Genomic DNA, 14,903 nt, shown 5'->3' on the forward strand with positions numbered 1-14,903 from the left:
GCTACTAGAAGCTAGTACGGATCTAAAATAAGCCTGCATGAAGTTTCTTGTGTTGCTGCGTTAAACTACCACGGATCTAAAAAGACCTGCACAAAATTTTGCATGTCACAAACCTAGCAAAAAGTCCTACACAGAGTTTCTTGTGTCGCTGCACAAACCTATCCTGAATCTAAAAACGTGCACAAAGTTTCTGGTACCGCTGCACAAAACTAGCATGGATTATAAAAAAGACCCATGCAAAGTTTCTCATTGCGCAACACAAAAATAACATTGGAACTAAACACGACCCTCCATGTGAAACCAGGAAAAATGTAGTGTGTGTAGTAGAACCGTGATGCCGATTCCGCAGAACGGGTGGAATCAGATTTACCAGTGCAAATTCTGCACTTTTCGCTTCACAGGTGGAAATATCGCTCACCCCTAATGTCCAAGTCCTCCTACAGGCAAGGGAAACAAATCACAGCAGACAGGACGGGATCCTACCCTGTACTCACCGGCTATTCCCTACGATGAGGGATTTATTGCTTAGTTGCCAACTCTCCTGACAAACATGCTGCTGTGCCCTGCAATTAGTTGAGTGGGCATTGCTGCCACTTTTGTTAATGCTTACATTTGTAACCCTCCAGCATTTAGCCATTTTGAGCTTGAAACAAAAGACAATTTGCCATTTTTAAATGTGCTAGCTGAAGTTCATGCTCTTTTAGAATGACTCGCATTTCTAAAAGCAGCCTTTTGTGGTAGTTAGAAAACTAGGCCGAAGAGAAGCATTTAGATTTTTCTTGGTCAAATATACTTCATTTCTGCTTGTTTCAGACGGTGCGAGAGAAAAGGATAGAGACCTTGAAGGAGGTGCAAAAAGCTACGCAGGGATTGGTCAGATCCATAGGGTGAAGCAGGTTTTCAAGAAAAAAACGAGAGAAATTATAACAAATAATGTTCTTGCACACTGTTTGGTGAGATAGTGTGCTGAGATGTGCACAATGTCAGAGTTGATCAGGCAGGAGACGCACTGCCCCCTGGTGGAAAATGGTCACCTAAATTGAAGCTGCAACTGCCAAGCAACACTGGCACTGTGACTAAGAATATTGGAAACAGGGATTCATGACACCAGAAGCAAGCAGACACTTGTTCAGGGCAGGGAATGTAGGAAGGGGCCATGAAAGTGTCAGGGGTAAAATAAGTATATTTACACCTCCCTAAAATTCCTGGCCGCTGGCGCACGTGACCGCTGGTACGTGCGTGGGCGGGTAGGAATGGTCCACGGGTGCACTTGCAGGATCACTCGCCTCGTCGCCAATGTGGTGGGCCTGGTCCAGGTCAGGTCGGGAGCATTAGAAGAACAACATGGGCACACCAGATCATGCCTCAATGGGTTCCCTGCTCTGACTGGCACATGCGCCAAAGGGGCCCACCTTTATTGGCCTAACATCACGTAAACGCATGCGTAACGCACTCACTTAAAGGGATACACTACACACATCTCACTCTTTTGCCACGGCTCTGATCCTCTATTCTGAGCGCGACGGCGGTCGCTCTCCAGTCTCCCACTCGTACGCTGTAATGTCCTACCTCTATTGTTAGTATACGTTCAGAGGAACAGTCCTCTTTTACTGCAGTTGATAGTGGGCTGCGCCCCACGTGATGCGGGAGGCGGGGTTACCGCCGGGGGTCAGTTCTTCGTTTGATTAAAGTCCAGTCAACACCCCTGCGTGTCAGCTCCTGATTTATTGCTCACGCTTTGCCTACTAATTGTATTTATGCGTGTTCACCCTCCGATAGCATATGCTAAAGGATAACAATGGCGACGAGGTCTTCTTGAAACGGTACCGGAGCCAGAAAGTCCTGCCAGCCGTTAGTCGCTGACTTCAGGACTCCTGCCGCCCGACTTGCAGCACCGGAGCCGTTCGCTACGCACGCGGCGCAAGCATCCGCTCGAGCAAGAAGCCCCGGCTCATTACCAGCGTTCACCCGAGCAGGTACGAATGAACAACCCACGTGTTACGCGCGCAGCGTAATACACGTGGAGACCTGCTGCACCATTACGCGCATCCCGAGACGCGGTTAAAGAACTGCGTTCAGGCCCAGCACGAGGAATTCTGATGCAACACTAACATCTAGGGCCAGCCACGCGTGCGTGCTAAAGCACGCGGCCCGCTTTGAAACACACGGCAAGGCTCGCAGGCCCAACCACGTGTGTGTGCTCCTGATAAAAGCACAGTGCCTCACCAAGACAATCTCCTGCACACAACTAATCTCCTTCCCAATAGTCGTCATTATAAAACTGCACGTCAATAGCAGTCAGTCAAGGCGTCACTGGCAGTGATCAAGAAGCAACCATGTCTGATGATAACCCGGACAGTGGAACCCTGAGCCCCTCCTCCAGCTCTACACCTCGCCAAGCCACTCACAAAGAGGATTATGGCTCAGAATCACTTCAACTACTAGCTGTGCCACCATTTGACATGACAGATACCAGCAGCCTTGCCCCCAGATGGGCCAGATGGCTCAAAGAGCTGCATGTCTACATAGACGCATCAGGGGTAAGGGAGGAGCGCCGACTCAGAGGAATCCTACTCCACTCTCTAGGACCAGTTGTACGGGACATCGTTTTTGAAATGCCTGAATCTAACACAGACACTTTTCAAGGCATCATTGATGCTCTAAATGCATATTTCGCACCATTGCGAAACGTCGACTACGAACGACATATTTTCCACACCTCCACACAGGACTGCAGTGAAAATATGGACAGCTTTGTAATGCGTCTAAGAAAAAGGGCAAAATATTGTGATTTTGACAGATATTCAACAGAAGAAGCTATAAAGTCCCAAACCATTGCCGGCTGCGCATCTCAGGAATTCAGAAAGAAACTATTGCAAAAGAACAGGACATTAGAAGAGATACTACAACTAGCACGAGCTGATGCTGCCCTCACGCAACAGACAGAATCACTTGATAATATCAAAATCTCACAGTCCGTTTCCACTGCATCACTATGCCCCATCAGAACATCAAAAGAATCACACCCTACTGAACAAAAGAAATGCTACAGGTGCGGCTTCAAATTTCCACATGTCGGTCCATGTCCCGCCATCGGACACAACTGTGACAAGTGCGGAGGTGAAAACCACTTTCAATCTGTGTGCAGAAACATAAATTTCTTCCAGCCGACAGAAATGCACAGGAACACGAGGAGGCTAGACCGACCTTCAACAAGAGAAAGCCCGAGATCTCGCAGGAGACAGTCACCCACAGTATCCAGACACCATCTCCAAAGCTCATCCCGCGACACGCCACGAGAGGGGAGAAGGCGAGAAGAAAGAAGAGAACACGCGAGCCATACTAGCACCAGGCATGACTCACAAAGGAGATCCTCCAGACAGAAAATCAGACACCTAGAAAATTCGCCTCTCAGAAGACGAAACTCGTACTCATCCTCATCCAGCGGGGACAGGAAAAGAGGATACGTGCATGCTATTGGAAACAGCATTGCCGCGGAATACAGTCCCACTCTGCTACTACAAATAAATGGGCAAAACAAAGAATTCCTGATCGACACGGGGGCAACAGTTAATGTCATAAATGATGAGACTTATGAACGCCTCAACCACAAGAAATCATTGAAGGAAGCGGATACACTAATATATTCATATGGTTCCAACAAGCCTCTCAACTGCCAAGGAATGTTCATGGCACACTGTCAGTACAAAGACAAAAATCAAAAGATCAAAATATATGTCATAAAAGGGGACGTACCAGGCGGCAGCATCTTGAGTTTCAAGTCTGCAATTCAAATGGGACTCATTCAAATCATGTATCAGTTAATGTCGGCATACACGACCAGCCCCAAGGACATGATAAAACAAATGTTTCCCTCCCTATTTAAGGGGTTGGGAAAATTAAAGGACAAACAAATAAAGCTACACATTAATCCGCAAATAACCCCGACAGCGCAGCACTACAGAGGCATACCCCTGAACATACAAAGACACGTGGAGGACGAGATTCAGTCACTATTGCAGCAAGACATCATAGAGCCAGCATCGGGACCAACCCCCTGGGTGTCTCCCATTGTACCCGTGCCGAAAAAGGACAACAAGGACAGCATTCGCATTTGTGTAGACACGAGGGCCCCGAATGTGGCCATAGAGCGGGAACGACATCTGGCTCCAAGAATGACCGATATGATGCACCTACTGCATGGATCCAAGGTGTTCTCCAAGTTAGACTTAAACAAGGGATACCACCAGCTAGAGTTGCACCCAACTTCAAGGTATATCACCACCTTCTCAACGCACTTAGGTTTGTTCAGATACAAAAGGCTCAGTTTTGGGGTATCGTCGGCTGCCGAAATTTTCCAAAATGAAATCCATCAAGTAATAAAACACATCCCTAACTGTCTAAATTACTCCGACGACATCCTAATTTTCGGCACCACACAAGAGAGCCATAATGACACACTGAGGAGAGTTTGCATGGCGTTAGAAAATGCCCACCTCACACTCAACCCGGACAAATGCGAAATCAGCAAATCCACTCTTAAATTTTTTGGACACATCTTCTCAAAAGATGGCCTAAAACCAGATCCGGAAAAGGTTCAAGCACTAGTGGAGACTCCCACACCCACATCAGCCTCAGCGGTACGCTCATTCCTGGGAATGGCGAGCTACTGCACCCGATATATACAAGATTTCGCCTCAGTGAGCACGCCCCTGCGACTACTAACAGGGAAGCACGAAGAATTCAAGTGGTCGGATACATGTGAAGAAGCATTCCAAGAAATCAAGAAAAGAATCGCAACGGCCTCATGCATGGCATATTACGACCCTGATTTTGACACGGAACTCACAGTAGACGCTAGCCCAGTGGGACTAGGAGCAATCCTAGCACAATCCAGACGCGGAGCATCACCTGACTCACCAAAGAGAATTGTAGCCTATGCCAGCCGCAGCCTTTCCAAGACAGAATGCGCCTACTCCCAACCTGAAAAGGAGAGTCTAGCGGTAGTGTGGGCGTGCGAGCATTATCATTTATTTCTGTATGGACGACCATTCACCATAGTCACGGACCACCAAGCTCTCACCACCATCTATGGAAAACCGACAGCAAGAATGCCACCACGAATTGCCAGATGGGGTCTGAGGCTACAAGAGTACTCGTTCAAGATAATACATCGACCGGGTAAGGACAACAATCCCGCAGATTTCTTATCACGCTACCCACTTCCAGCTCAAGATGAGCGCCAATCACACAAAGCAAACCAATACCTAAGATACCTGATCAGCAGTGCGCTACCCAAATGTATCACCACGGCACAACTGGTGGAAGCAACCCAAAAGGACGTACTGCTCCAGACCGTGCAATCTTGCCTAAAATCGAATAAATGGCAGATCAGAGCACAAGGGGCATCTTCCTTATCCACGGAAGAGGAACTACACTTTCGTACATTCAAACTTATCCGCCACACTCTATCCACATCACCGGAAGGCCTACTATTAAAAGAGAACAGAATAGTCATTCCAGAATCCCTCCAAGATCAGGTACTAGACATCGCCCATGCAGGACACAGAGGAATAGTGTCGACCAAGAGGCAACTCAGAACAAAGGTATGGTTCCCATCCATAGACGAACGGGTAGAACAACTACTACGAAAATGCCTAGCATGTCAGGCAGTGGCCCCGCGCACGTTCCCTGAACCTCTCAAAACATCGGAGATGCCGCTGCAAGTGTGGGATGAGGTAGCAGTGGATATGTTTGGACCGCTGGCAAACGGCAAATACGTGCTGGTGATCATTGATGAAATGTCGCGATTTCCAGAAGTACATCTCATTCACTCAACCAGTGCACAATCCGTCATACCCGCGCTGGACAAGACGTTTGCTGACTATGGCATCCCGTCCAGAGTCAAATCCGATAATGGACCTCCTTTCACGAGCCATGACTTTGCCATGTTCGCAGAACATCTAGGTTTCCAACACCACAAAGTCACACCACTGTGGCCACAGGCAAATGGAATGGTGGAACGTTTCATGGGAAACCTTAAACGCACTCTACAAATCTGCTCCATCACAAATGGATCATTCATGCAAGCCATCTGCACCTTACTACGAGAGTATCGGAACACACCGCATAGCTCAACTGGTGAATGTCCATCAATGCTCATGTTCGGGCGCGTCATCAAGACAAGACTTCCACACCATGTACGAGCAAAGGATGAGTCCACGCACACAAAGAAGGCCAGAAACAAAGATCAAGAAAGTAAAGACAGGATGAAGAAATACACAGATGCCAGAAGACATGCCAGACCCAGCACTCTTTGCATTGGTGACCAAGTACTAGTACGACAAAAGCAGGTCACGAAGGACATGCCTGCTTTCAAGCCAGACCCCATGACAGTGACTCACATCCAAGGGTCAATGATAACTGCCGTCAGCCCAAATGGCACAATCACCAGAAATTCATCCTTTTTCAAGGCCTTCAACAACACTGACACCACCATCAACACCTCAACAACAACGATAGATGACTCGTCAAATACGGACTCTGAGTATCATGAAGAGGACGGAGACGCTGATGACAGTGACAGTGAAAGTGACAGCACACCAGCAAAATCAACCCAGGTACGCAGCCCGTCCAAGAGGGTCATCCGTAGACCCATCAGATGGATTGAAGAAGGTAATTGAATGTCGTTGAAGTGTTTAGTTAAGGAGGGGGGAGATGTAATGTCCTACCTCTATTGTTAGTATACGTTCAGAGGAACAGTCCTCTTTTACTGCAGTTGATAGTGGGCTGCGCCCCACGTGATGCGGGAGGCGGGGTTACCGCCGGGGGTCAGTTCTTCGTTTGATTAAAGTCCAGTCAACACCCCTGCGTGTCCGCTCCTGATTTATTGCTCACGCTTTGCCTACTAATTGTATTTATGCGTGTTCACCCTCCGATAGCATATGCTAAAGGATAACATACGCCAGCCAGGCCCAGGCCCTCATTCGAATCTGCGGTCTCTTCTTTAGTTCCAACTCCTGACCCTCTGTGATTGTGCCCTTCAGTACGCACCAATAATTAGCAAATGATCACATTTTGAAATGTTTGCTTAATGTTGGGAAAACATTTTCAGATATGATCATTTTCTAATAGTGGGTGTATGGTGTTACGATTACTGAGGAGCATGGCGACTGAGGGTTGACTTGAGCGGCTCATCCTGGGGCTCATCCTATGTCCTGCGATGATCCTGTCACTCTCCAGTCTCTCTCTCGTGCCCCCATCTCCAGTCTCTCTCCTCATGCCTCTCAGTACACACCAACAATTAGCATGCAATCCTATTTGTAGACAAACATTTCGAAGCAATCATTTGCTAAATGTTTGTGTGTGCCATTACTGTACTGAGGAACAAAACACAATAGTGGGCAGACTCGGGACTCGAGCATCTGAAGTCATGAGACAGGGTTGAGGCAGCTGAGGATGGTTTTCGTGAGTGCCGTTTCTCACTCCTCGGCACACCTCATGCAGCGAGGACTTCGCTTGTTTTTCCCTGAGACTTTCACTTGAAGGATAAGTTGTGATGCACTGCGCATGACAACTTCTCATGCAGCATCTGTTACATGACACCCCTCCTGGGAGCATGGTAGCTCCCATGCTGGTGTAATGGGTCATGTGGCAGTGGCCATGTGACCAACCTAATAAAAGTGACAAGCCGCTTCCGGCTAATCAGTCGAGACCAACGAGACTCTGTGGTGTGTGTGTGTGTTCTTGTGTTGGCGCCATGGTGGCGCCCCACCACGTGTGCTGGGCCCACGGACGGGGCCCAGCTCCAGGACGGTGCCCCTGCCGGGCAACGCCGTCCGGACGGTGCCCCTGCCGGGCAACGCCGTCCATGTGTGTTTCCCTGGCCCTGTGAGTCGGGCCAGGGTGGCGACCCAGGCCTGGGTGCCCCCAGAGCCGGGGCCGCGGTGAGCCGGTTGCCAGCCGGCCATGTGGGTAGCTCTGGTGTCCCGGAGCGGGTGGGATGAGCCCCCACCCCCAACCGAGGCGGCGTGACCGCCGCACCTGTGTGTGCCTCGTCGGGTGCCACCCGACCCAAGTATGGGGCTGCCCGGTGATCCGGAGCAGCCCCCAACAGCATCTATAAGCCATCTTATCTGGCATAAGGCGCTACATAAAAACATGATATTTTTAATAACTTTATCCCAACTAAAAACCACCCTTGCCTTTCTTTCAAGAATAAAGCATCAGTGTGTGTCTTTCAGTCATAGAGTGTCAACGTTAAAAACCTGGTGGCTCTTACTGTGATCACGGACGTCATTTCACCAAATGCCAGGGGAAGTGGAAGTGACATCACATGACCTCTGATGACATCATAGGAAGTTATGTTATTTGACCCCGCCCCAAGTGACATCACAGGAAGTGCTGGCACACGACCTTTCACCCCTTGACAAAATAGGAAGTGCCATCACATAGCATTGTTCCAGTGCACTAAGAATAACATGGTTACCATTTCACTGTAATATAATGTACATTTCATGCAAGAATGGATCACCATATGTAGCATTAATATCAGTGTGAATAGCGCCAACAACCGTAAGGTAATAAAGCACTGTCAACCGGCCGGTGACAAACTGTTGCTGCTGCAACGGACAACAGTGTATGTACAACCAATATAGTGAGAAACACTGAGATCAATAGCACCCCAGGACAAGCCCACCTCGCACCCTTGTGTCAGACGCTGCAAGCGAAAAGGATGAGACCTTGAAGGAGGTGCAAAAAGCCGCAGAGGGATTGGTCAGATGCATAGGGTGAAGCAGGTTTTCAAGAAATCAAGAAAAAAACGAGAGAAATTATAACACATAATGTTCTTACACACTAGTCAAGGCCTGCGAGGTGAAGGCCGCAGTTTGGTGAGAACGGGGTAGTGTCCTGAGATGTGCACCAGTCAAAGTTGATCAGGCAGGAGACGCACTGCCCCCTGGTGGAAAATGGTCACCTAGATTGAAGCTGCAACTGCCAAGCAACACTAGCACTGTGACTAAGAATATTGGAAACAGGGATTCATGACAACAGAAGCAAGCAGACACTTGTTCAGGGCAGGGAATGTAGGAGGGGGCCGTGGGGAATAAGTATATTTGCTGCCTCCCTAAAATCAATATATTCACAAGAACCACTACAACCCCCCCCGCCAACCCCTCTCCCCCACACACACACATTTGTATACTCAAGAATTGTATTCTGGCCTAGAGTGATGTCTTAGAAGTATTTCTTTGGAGGTTGTGTGTTCCCATGATGGGAAGGGAAGGATATGTCCTTGAAGGTGAAACATGTTTCTGAAGAGAAGTCGCAATATTAGCTGTCATTTGTATAGTCACAAGGCTGAGAACGTTCAGAGGGTGCCAACATTCAGGTCTCATTAGAAAGTGATGAGGTATTTTTATTTTTTGCCACACTATCTGAACCTCACAAAATGATTGGTCAATGAAGAGGGGTGAAACTCACCATTGAACACTCGCGGGTGGGACAGCCAATGGAGAAATGATCCACATGTTGCAAAATATAAGAATTTACAGCAACCAATAAGAAGGAAGAAGGTTGGATAACCTGATTATTAAGTCATTATTAGAAGAAAGTTACTAATCTGATCATGAGGGGTAGTTTAGGCCAATATGGCTAGGCAATGTATATTAATGTGTAGAATAACAATGAATAGCCAATTGGTGAATAAGAATGTACATGTTCCTTGAAACATTGTCAAAGGCAAGATGTCACACACACCTATATAAACCACCATTTAATGATGACAATTTGAGTGATAGCTGTATTATTCCCGGTCAAGACTGCATGCAATAAACTTTTGTTTTTCTTGACACTCATGCACTTTTACTGCTCATTGGATTGATTTCTTGGCTGAATGGGTTTTTGAGCCTACCTTTACAAAATGCAAAGCTATAAAACCTTGTTTCGCACCTTGTTTTCCTGAGGTGTAATAAGGATGCGAGCAATGGTATTCTGCACGTTTAATAGATACACAGTACTATTTTAATTAAGAATCAATTCCGCAAAATGTACAGATTTATGCATGCATATTTCCTTTTTCTTGCTGAAAAATGTTGAAGTTGGTGCCACTATATTCTGTGGGTTTTGCCTAGAATGGCATTCGCCATAATGACACGACTACTGTCATATCTACAATAGCTGACACTCGCAAGCCTGTTGCCACTGCCTCTTCCACTTTCTTCGCACCTGTTGCCTGTAGCTTGCCAAAATAATGCACACACAATGGTGGATGTGGAGACCTGTGCAGGATTGCCTTTCAGCTAGACTGCCAAATGTGGGGGAGCCCAGGAGTTCATTAGATCTTTGCAAGGGGTCCCCGTGCTTTTGCTTTTGTGATAAGTGGGGTTTCTGAAAGGTGAAGCTGGGGTCTCCAACTATGCATCAGTTCAAGTGGCATGCTGTCATAGAGTCTCATATTTCAGTCCAAAAATGCTTCTAAGTGATAACCAAGATGTTTGCAGGAAATGTTAATGTTATCTCTTCAGTCCCACATGTTTAGGTAATGTATTGAAGTAGAGAAATTCTTGGAGAGGGTTTCTAGTATGTTCCCCGTTTCCATAATACCTTGGGGATAGTACATTGGTTAGGCGCTTGCCACTTACATAGGGCAAGTCTGCACTTTGCAAGTTTGAATCCCAGGTCAACACAGCCCTTCATCCTTCTAAATTAGATATGTTAAGTACCATTAAAATGAATAGTAGCAGATTTCTTGTACAGCTTTTAGGAGGAGGAGGAGGGTGGCATGGAGCATAATAAAACAACCGATGATATGATTATGTATTGCACTCTGTGTACTTTATTTTTATTGTAGGCCTCATAGCACATCTTAGCATCTAACACTAAGTTGAGAAAATCTCACTGCCCAGGGAAATAATTTATCTGCTTCAAATGTGTATTTCACATTTGTGTGATGCTGGTACATATTTTGGCATAGTTCTGCAGGAACATTGCATGTAAGAAATCATATTTGAATCTGTTCTGTTCATGAATATGTTTCCCAACAAACATGTCCTACATTGCTGTACATGTCCTACATTGCTGTACAGACCATACAGCAGCAGAAATATCCTTTTCTATCGTGGACTAAATATATTCAGGTCTCCTGAAATTCTTAAATGTAATCACACCCTGTCCTCTATTCAGCTTCAGGAGTACTGTCCCAACCCTCATCATTGGTAATGATGTATTGATGCATTTAGCACCAATGACAAATCAATATGAAGTCTTGAGAGGCATCAATATCCTTCTTTACTTTAATAAACTCAGCTTCACACTCTTCAGTCAAAATAAAGTAGCAACTTTCTTCAAGGCTTTGTTTATTAACTTCACAATGAGAAAACAAATCAATTCCTTTTTAATGCTTCTTACTTATGTTAAGCACAGTGATCAACTTGTTTTTACTGGGGGGACTGGCGGCATTGCAATAATGCCTTAAAAAGATCAGCCCTGGAGAATACTTCTTTTTGTGAGACCCTCAATTTACCCTTCTCTAAATGTAAGGTTACACTAGTCGCTTAGTAGTGACACAAATGTGTGACCCCCCATATGATGCTCCTTCCTAACTCTACCACTCGTTTCCCTAGATGCATTTAAGCCAGCATTCCTCTAAGACAAGTACATATTTCATGAAAAAATGTAAACATGAATGATACCAAACTAAAAGCCTCTGACAAAACTCCACTCTGCATGATTAATGAAGAGTTACCTTTGGATCTGAGGTCCAATATCACTTGATGAGAATCATTTTCCTTGAATTTAAAACAGCATATTGTTCAGTAATCAGGCTTCTGTTGAGTTCCATTAATCCGCACATAAACTGATATTTGTAGAGGGTTTACAAACCACCACAATAGGTGTAGCTTCCACTGGCTTTAGAGCACCCTAATAACACAAACTTCCAAAATAGTGTGTTCGATATGAACCACTGCTCAGGTCCTTCCTAGCTACTTACATAGTTTGTGCATGATATGATATGATATTTTATTTGTAACACGCTCGTACACAAGTGTTTCAGAGCATGACAAGGCAAGGGAGGGGAACAGGGGAGAACAAAACAACGATCTTACTAGGCCCAGTGACATTGAGAACGTGCAAGTGCATGGGAAAGGTAAAGGGGAAAAGTGCATGGAAGGGGGAGAGTGGAAAGTGCGGAGGAGAGGAGAACAGATAAATAATAAGTACATAGATAATGGAACAATAAACAGGGGTAGTGCAGTCAGCAAGTGGCAAGTGCTGTGTTTACGGCAGCAGACTGGGTAAGTCTGATAAGTGCATAAAGAGTAGAAAATGGGTGTTGGGGGACTGTATGGGTACAGATACAGTCCCCAGTGCGAGGGGTGGCCGGGAGGCAGTGCAGAAGGGTGGCAGGATGAGCAGGTACCTGTGCCCGGGGGACAGAGGGTGGCCAGGTGCACAGTGCCAAGAGAGAGCAAATCAGCAGGTCAGAGGGGGAGCAAAGGCAGATGCAAAGAGGAAGGTCTTGAGGTGCTTCCGGAACCAGAGATGGTTCTCCTCAAGTTTTAGAGTGGTAGGGAGGCTGTTCCAGAGGGAGGCCCCAGCCGAAGACAGGGATCTCCCCCAGCTCGTTTCTTTGAAAAATGACTGACCCTGAGGGATTTAGAGGTAGAGGAGCAAAGGGCTCGAGAGGGGAGGTATTTGCGGAGGGATAGCTGAAGGTATTTTGGACCCAGGCCCCAGAAAGCCTTGTGGACAATGCAGAGGGTTTTAAATCGAATCCTTGCATCCACTGGGAGCCAATGGAGAGATTTCAGAGCTGGAGAGATACGATCCGAGGGCTTGAGGCCAAGGACAAGTCTCGCAGTCCTGATCTGGATTAGTTGCAGAGGGCGAAGAGTAGAGGCAGGTAGATTTAGAAAGAGGCTGTAACAATAGTCCAACCTAGAGAGGACCAGAGCTTGGGAGACAATGAGCTTCTGGGGGAAGGAGAGGAAAGGAAGAGTACCTCTGAGGAGGTGCAGTAGGAAGTTTGACTTTTTAGATACCTCCAAGATGTGGGCGGAGAAGTAAAGTGTGGAGTCAAAGATAACCCAGAGGTTCTTAGCCTCGCAGGTGGGGATAGGAGGAGGGCCAAGCGAGGCCGGCCAGAGAGAGGGGGGAAAGGATGGAGAAGGTGTGCCAATGAGGAGGATCTCCGTCTTGCTGGCATTCAGACAAAGATCATTGGCGGCACACCAATATTTATGGCAGTTAGGCAATCAGAGATGAAAGAGGGAGAGGAGGTGGCCGAGGGCAGCCTGAAAATGAGTTGAGTGTCGTTGGCATAGCACTGGCGTAGCACTGGAAATTTGATCATAGAATGGCAATGTAGTGGGCGAGAGTTGCCAGGTATTCGTTGAAAAGCTAGGGCGAGAGGTTAGACCCCTGGGGAACACCACAGGTAGAGAGGAATATAGATGATAGGAAGGACCCCAGTTGGACCTGGGAGGGTCGATCAGAGAGGAAAGAGGTCAACCAGACCAGAGCCTGATCAGTGATGCTCAGGTTCTCATGGAGACGGTTGAGCAGGATGGTATGGTTGACCGTGTCGAAGGCAGAAGAGAGATCGAGTAGGATGAGGACAGAGGTAATGTTGGGGAGCAGGTGCAAGTGGATCTAGGTCACCTGGCCTAAGCCCCGCCCACCTGGTGCCTTCCTGCCTGCCGCTCTTTTTCACCATTTAGCAAGCCCCGCCCACCTGGTGCCTTCCTGCCTGCCGCTCTTTTTCAGCACTTAGCAAGCCCCGTCCACCGGGTGCCTTCCTGCTTGCCGCTCTTTTTCACAACTTAGCAAGCCCCGCCCACCTGGTATCTTCCTGCTTCCCGCTCTTTTTCACCACTTAGCAAGCCCCACCCACCTGGTGCGTTCCTGCTTCCCGCTCATTTTTACCACTTAGCAAGCCACGCCCACCTGGTGCCTTCCTACTTGCCACTCTGTTTCCCTACTTAAGGAGCCCTCCAGCTTCTTTTCCTTTGCAGATGGGGAGCAGGTGCAAGTGGATCTAGGTCATCTGGCGTAAGCCCCGCCCACCTGGTGCCTTCCTGCCTGCCGCTCTTATTCACCACTTAGCAAGCCCCGCCCAACTGGTGCCTTCCTGCTTGCCTCTCTTTTTCACCACTTAGCAAGCCCCGCCCACCTGGTGCCTTCCTTCACCATCACTGTCTTGTGGCCAATGCTGGATTTGACTTTTATGGACATTCATTCACGGTGTGTCACTCTTTCTCAACTCTCATGCTGGACTTCCTTTGCATCTTGTACTCATGGTGGCCCTGAATCATGCTGTTCCCATCTTCATCTTGTATCCTGGCTTGCAACATTATGTGTTACTACTGACTTCTGCAATTGTATTCGCTCTCCACTCTTGCTTTTCCACTCTTTTTGACTGCTTACTCTTTTCTCTCCTCCTTTCCCTTCTCCCTTTTCCTATCTCCTCCCCTACTTTCTTCTATGCACTTACTCTATCAGAATTGTCCCTGGACCTAATATGATAGCAACCTCGTCTGTTTCCTCCACCCTCCCATTACTGTTTTTTTTCCTCCCCACCACCCTTCCAGCACTATCTGAAATGTCGTCAGGCCTAGAATGATAGTCGCTTGCTTTGTTCCTCCCCTCCCTTTCTGCACCCCTCTCCCTCACCTTTTGTTTTTCTCCGGCTCTACCAGAAATGTCATCAGCCCTAGTATGGTAGTCGCCTGTCTGTTTCCATTTCCTTCCCACTCTCCCCCTTTCTTCCTTATCTATGTCTTAGCTCTTGCACTATCTGAAATGTCGTCAGGCCGAGTATGATAGTTAATTTCACATCCTTAATGTTCATGGCCTGTAAGAATGTGGTTGTATTTTCCCTTGTTCCCTCCCTTGCCTTGAAG

At 47.3% G+C, this 14,903-nt stretch overlaps 1 protein-coding gene across 2 annotated transcripts in view; it reads left to right on the forward strand.

The window, feature by feature from the left end:
* Nucleotides 1-14,903, forward strand: part of LOC138491964 (cytochrome P450 2J4-like) — a 971,726-nt gene that overhangs the window by 233,848 nt on the left and 722,975 nt on the right. The gene's annotated exons all lie outside the window — the stretch shown is intronic.

The sequence above is a fragment of the Ambystoma mexicanum genome, chromosome 10, assembly GCF_040938575.1.
Source record: "Ambystoma mexicanum isolate Mex_15411 chromosome 10, UKY_AmexF1_1, whole genome shotgun sequence".
Taxonomy (NCBI): Eukaryota; Metazoa; Chordata; class Amphibia; order Caudata; family Ambystomatidae; genus Ambystoma; species Ambystoma mexicanum.